The following is an 11,915-nucleotide window of genomic DNA, read 5'->3' on the forward strand; positions in this document are numbered from 1 at the left end:
AATTAGCTCAGCACTGGGCAGTAGAAAAAAGGACTTTTTAGAAATGGACTTATGTGTCAAAACTCTGAGAGTCATAACCAAAAAACCCCAAACATTTTGTACTTGGTGATATAGGCAGTAAAACATGGTTGAACTACAGGAGAAGGGACCACATGGTGTGATTTTTTTTTTTTTTGACTGATATAATGAATCTACTGTTTGACTTTAACCAGTATCATTTCAGGAGCAGTTCGTATAGACTGTGCATCCTAGATCAGATGTCTCAAACAAGTAAGTAACCCACACCCTAAAAACACATTTTGTTGACTACATAAAAATCCTAAGGAAAAAAACTTACAGGAGTCTGTGTTGTAGGTTTCTACAACTTTTGTAAGACCATCACCCTATGTCCACAAGGAAATTACTGTTCTGCTCCTTTCTGCCCCCGACACGCCCCTTCAGGAACTGGGTCTGGGAGCGTTTGTGACCCCTTCTTCCTCATCTTCATCTTCTTCAAAGCATGTACAGTCCTTGGAGTTCCTCCAGAGTTCTGGGCTTGAAGGTCGCTGTGTCAGTGTGATATCTTCTGGTCCAGGTCTTAGGATGTTTTTCTACAATTCTACCTTGAAAAGAAGACTAAACACACTAACAGAATTTTAGAGGGATTGATATGAAATGGGGTAGTAGGGTTGGGTATGTGTAAACATTATGCTACAGGGTAAGGAACATAATACAGCTACATTAAAATCTAAATTTATTACAAAACTACTACTAAAATCTATAAAAGTTAAAAAATAAAAAAAAAAAAGCTCTGAGGCATCAATACCTTATGAGCCATGACCATAAACAGAAATGATAACTTCTGATTCTTTGGGCTAAGGGGCCATAGATGGCAGATGAATGGTGGTCCCATTGGACTGTTTTTTAGTAGAGCATGGAAATGGTAGACGAGGGCTGAACTGCTCTTTGCCTGCTCTTGATGAGGCAAATGCAGCTTTCACTCAAAATGCTCACAGCTAACTAAATCCTATAATGATATCAGGCCTTATTTTTAATGTATTTTAATCCAAGTAGGTTAAAATGCCTCCAGCCTCCCACCAGCCTTCTCCTTTGCCTGCAGCCAGGGGTCTGCAGGATGCAGGGGTGACAAAGCACAGCACTGAGCTCCCTGGGATTTAGTTTTGCATCTTTGGTCACCAGAGGTCAGAATAACCCAGTCTTCGTAAGTCCTGCTCATGATGCAATACTCACATCTTCCAGTCCTGATTTTCCATATTTTTTTTGTCAAACATTCCAGTAATGTGCTTATACAGTAAACCTAATCTGTCCATAGGTAAACAGTTTAAAATTGCTGAGGGAACTGCTTGCTTTGCATTAGCAGAGTATGCAGAACTGTTTAAAAAGCACTAAGCCAGGCACCAGAGCTTCTTGTGTTCCCCTTATCATTCTAGTTACAGGGAATGGGAAAGTGACTGATAATTTACTCACATAATCAAAAAACTTATTACTCATCCCATGTAAAATAATAAGTGATTCCCTACCACCAAAAGGAGGTGACATGTTTTTGAAGATGGAGTGTCTTGGATCAAAAAACCTGCAGTTCCTGAATGTATTTTTTCATTTTAGTGGCATATTTAAACAAAGGTGGAAGATCTTAATTTAGCCATTAGAGGTCAGTAAATCCCAGGTTATTCATCGGGTTTTTTTAACTCAATTTTTGAAAAAAAGAATTAGAAACAAGGTAAGAATACTTACAGCATTTCTGAACATTTGGGGTGATATAGAGTTGAAATAGAGCCTTGGAATACAAATGTTAAGAGTAAAATCATAGTTTTCAGCTGAATATGAGGACAGATGAAAGATAGTCCTCATCCTTCAGAGTTTGTTGGTGTTCTCTTTGTAAATCTTATCTCAATAACTTAAACAAAGATTTAAACAAGTGACTGTCCAATACAAGATGTAGAATCAATCCAGGGAGCAGAGGGCTGGATATAGACAACACTCTTCTCATACATGGATGTGTAACCCCTAACTATGCTGCTCTGTTACATTCTTTTATGCTTCTGCTCTCTCAGGCCAGGGATTTGTCCTTCCTGATGTGCAGCAGCCCAGCTGCAGTGAGAATGGTGCAAGGAAATAATGACTTCCACACACATACTGAGGGACAGGAAAGTTACACTATTCTTCTAATTCTTCTGCTACCACTAACAGGAAATTGTCTTAATCTAAATAAGGTAATGGCTCATGATTTAATAATTCCAATCAATGCAACTTAAATAATTTATGTGTTGACCAGCTAAAACTAAGTTTATTTTCTAATCCCCCATCAGAGAACAACTTGGGTTCATTTCTCTTCTGAACCTCCTCCTTCCAATGTTTTTTGCTAGCTAATTTCCTATTAGCCTATCTGAAGCTAACTTGATGTACGCTACCTTTGATCATTCCCCAAATTTGCTAAACAGCTCTTCATATTTTAATGATCCTGGGTGCCCAGGTGCCAACCTGCACCTTGGAGGTATCTCCCTGCTCCATGCAAGCACATCCCTTTGGACCATACATCTTGCTGTGATAGTCTGCCATGTTACCTTGATGCCTAACTCCCCAGGTATTTGAAATAGTGGGATTGAGAGCACCAGTTTGATGGAGCACATCCTCTGATGCGTGCCCTCACTCTCATTATAGGCACATGACAGGAGAGAAGACAGATATAGGTCTCTTAGTTACAGGAAGACTACTAGGCTGCCCGTGTGATGTCCCTGTCAAAAAGACAAAAGTCAACCTGAATGGAATATTCTTGGTGAAAAAGTGTTTATAACATGATATAAGGCCAAGGTGAAACTTCCTCTGGAGTTGCCTGTGGTCCTGTGTTGAACAGTCAGATGTCCAGGTGAAGTAGAACACTGAAATGATGAATAGATATAGACAGAGTGATAGCGATGTTTGAAAGAAAAACAAAGATGTTAAAAGAGCACAGCTTGTCTAGACAAGCAAAATAAAGTCAGGGAATAGTTATGAGAGTTGACTATAAATACCTTGAGGTGTGAGTGCTGAGGAAGGAGACAAGTTATTCAGGATGAAGAATATACTTGACACAGAAACAGATGGGTATAGATTGCCCGTAAATAAAATTTAGGCCAGAACTCAGGAAAAAGTTTCCAGATCTCTGAAATGCCTCTATTTCTCTTGGGCAACAAATGATTAATTTAAATTTACATCTTTGATAATTAAAAAAATGACAAAACATAATTGCCCATGACAGGAGTGGACTGGAACTGGTGATCCAGCAGGCTGGTAGATTCCTTTGCTAGCCAGACCCTTTAAAAATGCTTTACAAATAGGTCTTCAAATAACAACTCCATGGGGTCCAGTTCTGCCATGGGAATCCCTCATAGTGATGAAATTAAAGCTTCTAGCCACTGACTGACAAGTGATTGCCAAGGCCTGCATGCAAGACAATTCACTTGCAGATCATGTGACATTTATGTCAGCAAGGAACACTGATCTTGGATGGGTGAAGAACCTCCTTTATTTATGACTCTTGGATATTTGTGTTGATACCTGTGGTCCTGGGATGAAGGAAGAGAAAAAAGAATGTCTTCTCTAAACTCCAAAACCATGTAGGCACAGAGAAAGGTTTCTGCCAAGCCTGTGCTCGGCACAGAGAGGAAAGGCATTGAGGATATGTTCAGCATGTGCTCAGAAGCTTCTTCTTTTATTATGAAGAAGTAAAACCAGAGCAATAAAGCAAAAGGAACTGAATCCTCTGGTTGGGGATTTGAACTCAGGCTGGTGAGTCAGCCTTGTGGCATCCAGAAATAGTCTTCTGATTCAAAATAAAATGTGTGTCAGCAATGGGTTCTTCCTTCTGAGGAGAGGCTGGGCCATCCCATTGCATCAGTGAATATGACAGTGATGGGACAAGGAAAGACTTTACCATCACCCCCAGGGAAGCAAATAGAAAGGTAGGGGCTTCCACAATCCTGCAGTAGCAGGTTCTGTGAAGATTAGAGGATGAGGTTGTTGATGTTGCAGGATCACTGAGCAGCCTCTGTCCCTCATGGACAACATGCTAACAGATGTATGTTCTTCAAGGGTAGAAGCTGAACTTCATGCTTTTCTGTCCAGGTTCAGGAACAGTCCGATTTATGCATGTCTTGTGTGTTCAATAACTTTCTTTAATTTCAGTGACTTGGGTTTTTTTGCAAATAATGTATCATTCTGTGTTAATAGAGAGGAATGCTACAAGACTGGCAAAATAATAAACAGCTTAGTGTATGTGACATTTTAATAATTCTCCTCCTTAAGTATTGTGGCCCTTATAATCATTGTAACTCAGTGATAAATTATTTGATCTTTCATTTTCTCTAATCAAAAGCTGTAGAACTAAATCATTTTACTTAATAGAAACAGCAAAGTCACTTGAATAATATAGATTCAGAACTCAAGTCAGATGTGTCTTTCGAGCAATGTGTATCTGGGTTAAACTGCAGATAAAAAAAAAGGAAGAGTGGAGACCAGGGTGAAAAAACCAACAAAATAACCAGAGAAGGAAAAATTTCATGTTTCAGTTTAGAAGGTAGCACATCACATTAAAAGACCAGAAGATAATCAGATCATCAGCTCTGTTTTCATCTCTTAGAGTAGTTATTTTAAGAAACTTCATCAACTAACTAGGAAGTTGCTATGTGGCTAATAAGGAAGATTGGATCACGACGCAAACAGCCTCAGGAAAAACCCCATGATATAAACTGAAAACTACAGCTAAAAGCTGCTATTTAAACATTTTTTATTGATGTAAGAGCTATCATGTGTTCTCCATGTGGCAGTACTCACCATGAAGGTCACACTGGAAACAATGCATATTGATCTTAGCCTATGTAAGAGAGACATTGTAGATGCAGAATAATGATTTGGTCCCTGCACTGTATACTGAAGCTGTGTGTGTGAGCACAATGCAAACCACTTCTGACATCTCTCTGCAAACTGCCCACTCCTTGTCCCAGTGCTGCAACATGAGATAAGCTGGGGGTCCTGCAGGAAGAAACTTTCTGCTGGGGGTGTGCAGCAGATGTGATTCTCCGGGCACTACTTGTGTCCAGATCTCACTGTGCTGGGGCATAAGAAGTCAAACAGTACAGTGTAAAGCAATGTGAGCAGACCACAGCAGCAAGAGCTGAAAGCAACTATCCATACCAAGCTTCCTATTGATTTGAAAGCAATTATTTGTCTGAGTAAGCCCTGCTCATCTGAGAAAGGGATTACAAAGTCATGTCCAGAGGCTTATGAAAGCTCCTATCAGTTTCAGACGTGTATTGTGAGGCCTGTGCTCTATTTTCATGTGGTTCTTACAATCCTGAGTCTTTAACCAAGTCTTTTGTGTCCTCCTGTTTGGGAGTTATTCTGTGTGGTCATAGAATTTATTCCTTGGTGTCTTTTAGAAAGATTTGCAATGTGACTAATTTTGACAAGCTTTCTATGTAGTCCTGAAGTACATAGTCCTGCTGAGGGTCTTTGCTACTAGCCAGCCCTTCATATGGTTTTACAAATCTAGCTTGGACTTGTGGGGGCTGATGAGAGGACAGGCCTGTGTTCAGCTTGGTTGCAGTTCCCTAAAGATGAACCAGCCATTTTCCAGAGTGCTAGAAGAGGATCATGAGGTGAAAGGACTCCCCATTTTTGGACTCTGTGGCCAGTACCATGTACTAGGACTAGGTAGAGGTGAAGGAGATGGCATAAACCTGGATAAACTGAGAGAGGTTTGGCTGAAGAGACAGTCCAAGGACTGGCTGTAACCACTTGTCAAACCAGCAGCTTTGTCAGACACATCGAAGTTGCATTCTGCTCAGATCTGGGCACATTTTAACCTGACTGTGCTGTATCTGGAATACAATCAGGGATCAGTTTGTCCATCCCTTATACTCTACAGAGTGGAAAGGGCAACAAGAAATAATGCATATTTAAGCTAGGAGGTTGAGTCTAGAGAAGCAATTTCCAGCAAATGATTCCTAAATGTCTACAGCTGTAGAGAGGCTGAGCGACTCAGTGGACTAAGATTATACAGGCAAAAAATTAATTCTATTCAGCTTCTGGTTTAGTACATAATTTTGGTCAACCATTTACTCTTTCTCATTCTCCCTTTGTGTAATGGTACAGTGGTAGGACCCAGTTCAGGGCATACTCTGAAACTGTAAAGGTCATATAAGTGCTGAATATCACTTTTCTCGTGTCAGTTATATACCTTAGAGACTTGAATGATGGTATTGATAAACCCTTAGTAAAAGGAGTGTTACAGGTATTAACACATCTATAAGTACAGGTAAATCTTCTCTTTTGTGTGTATTTTGTCCTCAAGTGGATCACCAAAAGCAATCTTTTGCTTCACATGTATTAAATAACCTATCCTGAATCTTAAGAATTTATGTCTATCTGGAGCACAAATCCTCTGCAAGAGCTTGCAGATGGCATGAGTTAAACATGATCTGATTTGCTTTCTCTACATATCTTTTTGGGGGTACAGGTCCATGTGCTGAAATCCTGAAGCCTCATTCTTGTGATGTTTTTCCTTTCATTCATATACTTGGTGTGTTGAGTGCCATTAATGCTTAAAGTACTGTGAGTACGTTCAGTCAATAATGAAAGTCTTCACCATTTTCCCAGCTACTGTTCACCACCTAACTAGTACTGGAATATGAAGAGTGCATATGCTGGAGCTTTGCCATTTGTTTTTAGAATACATTAGTTCTCACACAACATGATGGAAAATTTTGTAGGATCAGTGTCTTGGGTGATACACAGAAAGACAGGGGTCATGTGGCCCTCCAGCACCTTTTTTCCAGCTGCTGAAATGGAGATGCTGATTTTTATCTCCATAAGACAGATCATGAAAGAAGACAGAAGAAATGGCCTTGACAGTAGCAGAATAGCAGAGAAATAATAACAAAATCACTTAGAAGTTATCCGCAATCTGGATGCATTTGAAATGTCCATAATAAATTCATTTCGTTAGAATACATGGGGTTTTGCTAAGGATGAACTGAGTGGAGATAAGGTGTTTGTGGCTAATGCAAGGACAACGCTAGCGATTCTCACAGATTAATTGCAGTCCAACCACTGCAGATCATAAAAAAGCAATTAATTTGTAATCATAAAGTTCTTGTACAGTATTTGAAATGCTGGGGAAAAAAGAAATGCAATTCCTAACATTAAGTGAAAATGAAGTATGTGATATAATCTTTCCATCTAGACAGGTACCTAGAGTGGTCTTCTAGTGAGACCAGCTCAAAGCAAAACCAGCTCTGTTAGATAACTGCTGACAGACATGTGACTCATCTGTTCATAAAAATATCCATAAACAAAAATTCTCCACCCTTCCATTGTAAACTTAGGTTCATTTTCCTCAAAGAGAAATTTAGAAGTCTGGACTAAATTTCACTGGAATACTAACTTTTGTCAGAAGTTTCATAGTAGTAATGGATGCTCTCTCAGTCTGCTCTCTGGAAGAAACTGCCTACATCTAAGAAGCTGTCCTACCTCATAAACCCAAGTGTTGTCCCTCCTTGGACTGGAAAGTCTCTTGATCAAAGTAATTAATTTTATAAATTCCACCAATGCGGTGTGATTTTTACTGCTGTGGTGGTGATTTTGCAGCCACTGTCATGTGCCACTGGCCCCATAAGTCCCCTGAGAGGCAACTGATAGACCAGACTCAGTGTTCTTTTATGGAAGTGGCAGTCTGTGCTCAGTCTCTGTGGTGAGGAGGAGCTGCTGCAGTGGACCTGGCCCTCACTGGCAGAGGGGAGCTCATATATGGGGCTGCAGAAAGCCTTGCTCACAGACCATGCTTTTGTTTTCTGAAGAAACAGCTCTCAATAGTCATTTTTTTATGTTTTTGCTTTTAGGATGTTGAAAATCTCATCCAGGAGGCCTAAAGAAGTCCACCGGTATGACTGACCAAAGGCCAAAATTTCTGAGCCCATCATGCTTATTTATGAGCCTCTTGTATCTAAAATCTGGCCCGCATATTGCAAGTACTCATCATCCATTTAATCCCTTGATTTATTTTTTTTTCTAGACATTCAGGCAAAAGGCATTTACTTCTCTCTTATTCTTCCACTTAGGTTCATATAGAGATGGAAAAAATGATGCTTTTTCTCCTGACATGGAAGTGTTACAGCTGACTCACAAATGTTCCTGCTCCTCCAGGACTGTGGCTGCTCTGTCCCATTCCGACTTGAAAAAGTTTTGGGAATGACCCTTGCTTATATCTTTAAGTAACATAATATGTTAACTTTAAAATACTTGCCTTTGTGTCATGTCCCCCCTACATTTATTTAGATCTTTCCCTTTCTCACTCCCACAATTTTTCTATCATGAAAGACTTTCAAACACTTTCAAGCAACTTTCAAAATACCAGCCTTTATTACAACTATTTATTCTGTTGATATTGCTTTTCTCTTATTTTATTTTTCCTTTTTGACCTCATAGAATCACAGCATATGCTAAGTTGGAAGGAACTCATTAGGATCATCAAGTCCAACTCTTGGCCCTGCACAGCGTACCCCAAGAACCACACCATGTGCCTGAGACCATTGCCCAAATGCTTCTTGAACTCTGTCAGGATTTGTGCTGTGACCATTTCCCTAGGGAGTCAGTTTCAGTGCTCAACAACCCTCTGGGTGAAAAATTTTTTCCTGATATCCAACTCAGCTTTCTGTCATTTCCTCAAGTCCTGTTACTGGTCATGAGAGTGAAGAGATAGTACTTGCCCCTCAGCTTCTCCTTGTGAGGATGTTGAAGACCACAATCAGTTCTTCCCTCAGTCTTCTCCAGGCTGAACGAAACAAGTGACCTCAGCCACTCCTCATAAGGATTCCCCTCAAGGCCTTCACCATCTTCATTGCCTTCTTCTGGACACTCTCCAATAGCTTGATATCTTTTTTATATTGTGGCACCCAAAACTGCACTCAGGACTCAAGGTGAGGCCATACCAGTGCAGAGCAGAGCAGGACAATCATCCCCCTCAACTGGCTGGAGATGCTTTGCCTGATGCCCCCCAGGATATGGTTGGCCCTTCTGGTTGCCAGGGCACTGCTGACTCATATTCAACTTGCCATCAAACAGGACCCCCAGGTCCCTTTCCATGGCACTACTTTCCAGCATCTCATCCCCCAGCCTGTACAAACATCCAGAGTTGTCCCATCCAAGGTGCAGAATCTGGTACTTCTCCTTGTTGAACTTCATATGGTTGCTAATTTCCAAGTCCTCTAATTTGTTGAGATCTATCTGCAGGGCCTCTCTGCCCTCGAAGGAGTCAACAGCTCCACCCAATTTAGTGTCCTTGGCAAACTTACTTAGTATTCCTTCAAGTATTGTGTCCAAGCACTTTATGAAGATTTTTAGAGAACTGGGCTGAGGATGGAGTCCTAGTGACTGGATACCAGCCTGATGTTTCCCTATTCAATATAAGTTTTTGTGTCTTATCTGTGAGCCAGTTACTCGCCCATCGCATAATATGGTTATCCAGCTGTGTGCCGAACATTTTGTCAAGAACGATACTGTGAGAGACAGTATTGAAAGCTTTACTGAAGTCCAAAAAATTATATCTACTAGCTTTCCTAGATCAACTAGGTGGTTTATCCTTGTAGAAGGAAATCAGGTTTGATGAGCAGGGCTTTCCCCTCATGGAGCTGTGCTGGCTGTGACCAGTGACTGTGTTGTGCAGGTGTTTTTCAGTACTTCCCAGAATAGTCTTTTCCAAGATTTTATCGGGCACTGAAGAGAGATGGACAGGCCTATAGTTTCTGGGGTCCTCCTTCTCTAGAACAATTCTGTGTGATGAAGGAGGAATGCATTTTGCTCTCCTGCCCCTCTTTTAAGATCTCACAGATGGCCCTAGACTTACTGCACTGTAAAACATGGGGAAGCGGCCAGAGATTGCCTTCCTTGGGTCTCCATGTACTTCCCTCCTATTCCTCATTATCCTCTTTCTTCGAAGCCTTTACACTCCTTTCTGCCTCCTTTACAATATTTTACCTCTACTCAGTTGATACGTGTTTGCTTTGATCTGTCTCAGTCCCCACACATCTCTTTTCTCCCTGCTCTCTCCCTTAGCACTTTCTTTCCCCCACAGGCACCTGGAGAAATTCTCCCACTGCTAGGACTTTTAATTCCTTTGGCCACCCCAGTGCTACTGAATTTACTCAAGGCCTGGGAAGACAGTGACAGTAGTTATGTCCCCAGTGAAGAGACTGCAAAAAGCCCCAGTGTCCCAGGTCTGCTCAGCGGGCATCCCACTGGCTTCTGTTTATTGTTGTTGGCCTTTGGCCAGACCAGCCCAGCCAGTGGGCTCACTGGCAATGCTTGTTCTGGTTGCTCCAGCTGAATTGAAGGAACCCCCTGAGGAAAGCCTGGGGACTGGGGTAGCAGTGTGCCTGTGTATCTGTGTGTGCACATATGTCCACCACTCCCCAGAGGCAGCCCCGGCTCCTTTTGCAGGCTCCTGCATCCTTTTCACTGCTAAATTGCCATTTTCCTGCTACCCTGAAGCGGCCCCTGGAACTTGCTGAAATCTCCGGCATTCCTCCATGTTTCCTCACCAGTTCGGGAGGAAGAATAGCACATAGTGAATGGCCCATTCACACCCTGGGTAGACTCACAAACCACACAGAAAACACGGAGGTCTCCTCTTCAGAGGCAGTTTAAGCAGGAGCACCCTAGTCAGCAGGAGACTTAAGGCAACACTGCTCCCACTCAGGATTGAGCAGGCATCACTGAGCATGGGTTGGCACAGCAGGCTGTGCTGTGACAAGGCCATCGTCCCGCTTCCTGCAGAACTTGCGGCAAATTAACAGGCAGCAATGGCCTCTCAAAGGAGGCTTGCCCTCCTTCTTCAGCTCCAAGGGAGGAGCTGGATCATTTCCAAAGGCAATGTTATGTGTACTCATCTGGAGGTTGTGTAAATAAATCGGTTCAAGGAATTAGCTGGGTTTTCTGGGTAGCTGCAGCTTCTTCCCTCTGGGCAGCCTGTACTCACTGCAGCACTGACCACTGCACTCCCTGTGCAGTCCCTGGTCTGGGCAAAGCTCTCTGCTGCCCGCAAAAAACTGCCTACAGGCCCAGGGGTTTAAATCATTCATACACATCAGTTGTGAACATCTGTACCTTGTTCATATAGGATCCCTTTGTGCTTGGTTGCATGTAAAGAATTTGCAGCCTTCAAAAAGGCTGGGAGTAATTTTCAGCCTCTCTAGACAAAAGTTTATATGATAGGTCTTTAATTGCATTTTCTGCTGACACATGGTGATGGCCCTGGTACCTGGGCTCTTACTGTGGATAGAATAATATTACCTTACATTTTATAAGGTGCTTTGGGAAGCCCTCAACATAGGAAAACAGCTGAACATAGCAAAAGTGCCGTTATATTGGGCCCAGTATCTTCGGCTGTACAAGCAGCTTCCTTGTCTGCCTATTTTGACAATAAAAAATACTGAGGAAACATAATCCTAAACCTGTTTGTTTGGACCAGTGTTCGCCTCTGGAGCTCTATACATTATGTTTTCATATCATATACTTTTTCTTAATTTGAGTGAACTTCAAATTTTGTCAAAGGAAAATAATGTTTTAAATACAATCCATCACAAGGTCGGGATGAGGAATTTTCCAAATCTGACTGGACTTCTCTAAATTTTAGTAAAAATCTCTTCACATTTTCATTTCTAAAATTGAAACGAGGTTCTTTGGATGTCCACCTCACATGCCTTAAAGGGCTTTTGAGACTGAAAATACTCTTCTACTCTTCAGTCCCCTTGCCCTCTTATACATCACTTGGAGGCTTAGACCATCAGAGATGTTGGGGAGTCTCTGGTTATTAACAGAGATCAAGCTGGATAGGAGTAACCCCAGGGATTGGGGGGTGCCAGGTTCATAATGCTCCTGAG

The 11,915-nt window shown here is 41.7% G+C and overlaps 1 long non-coding RNA gene across 1 annotated transcript; it reads left to right on the forward strand.

Annotated features, from left to right (window-relative positions):
• The first annotated feature begins 213 nt into the window (after nucleotides 1–213).
• LOC108641026 lies at nucleotides 214–8,510 on the forward strand. Its single transcript, XR_001921681.1, has 3 exons — nucleotides 214–270; nucleotides 7,878–7,919; nucleotides 8,097–8,510. It is a non-coding gene; the product is annotated as an uncharacterized LOC108641026 (long non-coding RNA).
• Nucleotides 8,511–11,915: the final 3,405 nt, after the last annotated feature.

Source organism: Manacus vitellinus, unplaced genomic scaffold (assembly GCF_001715985.3).
Source record: "Manacus vitellinus isolate BGI_N305 unplaced genomic scaffold, ASM171598v3 scaffold_5_pilon, whole genome shotgun sequence".
NCBI classification, from domain to species: domain Eukaryota; kingdom Metazoa; phylum Chordata; class Aves; order Passeriformes; family Pipridae; genus Manacus; species Manacus vitellinus.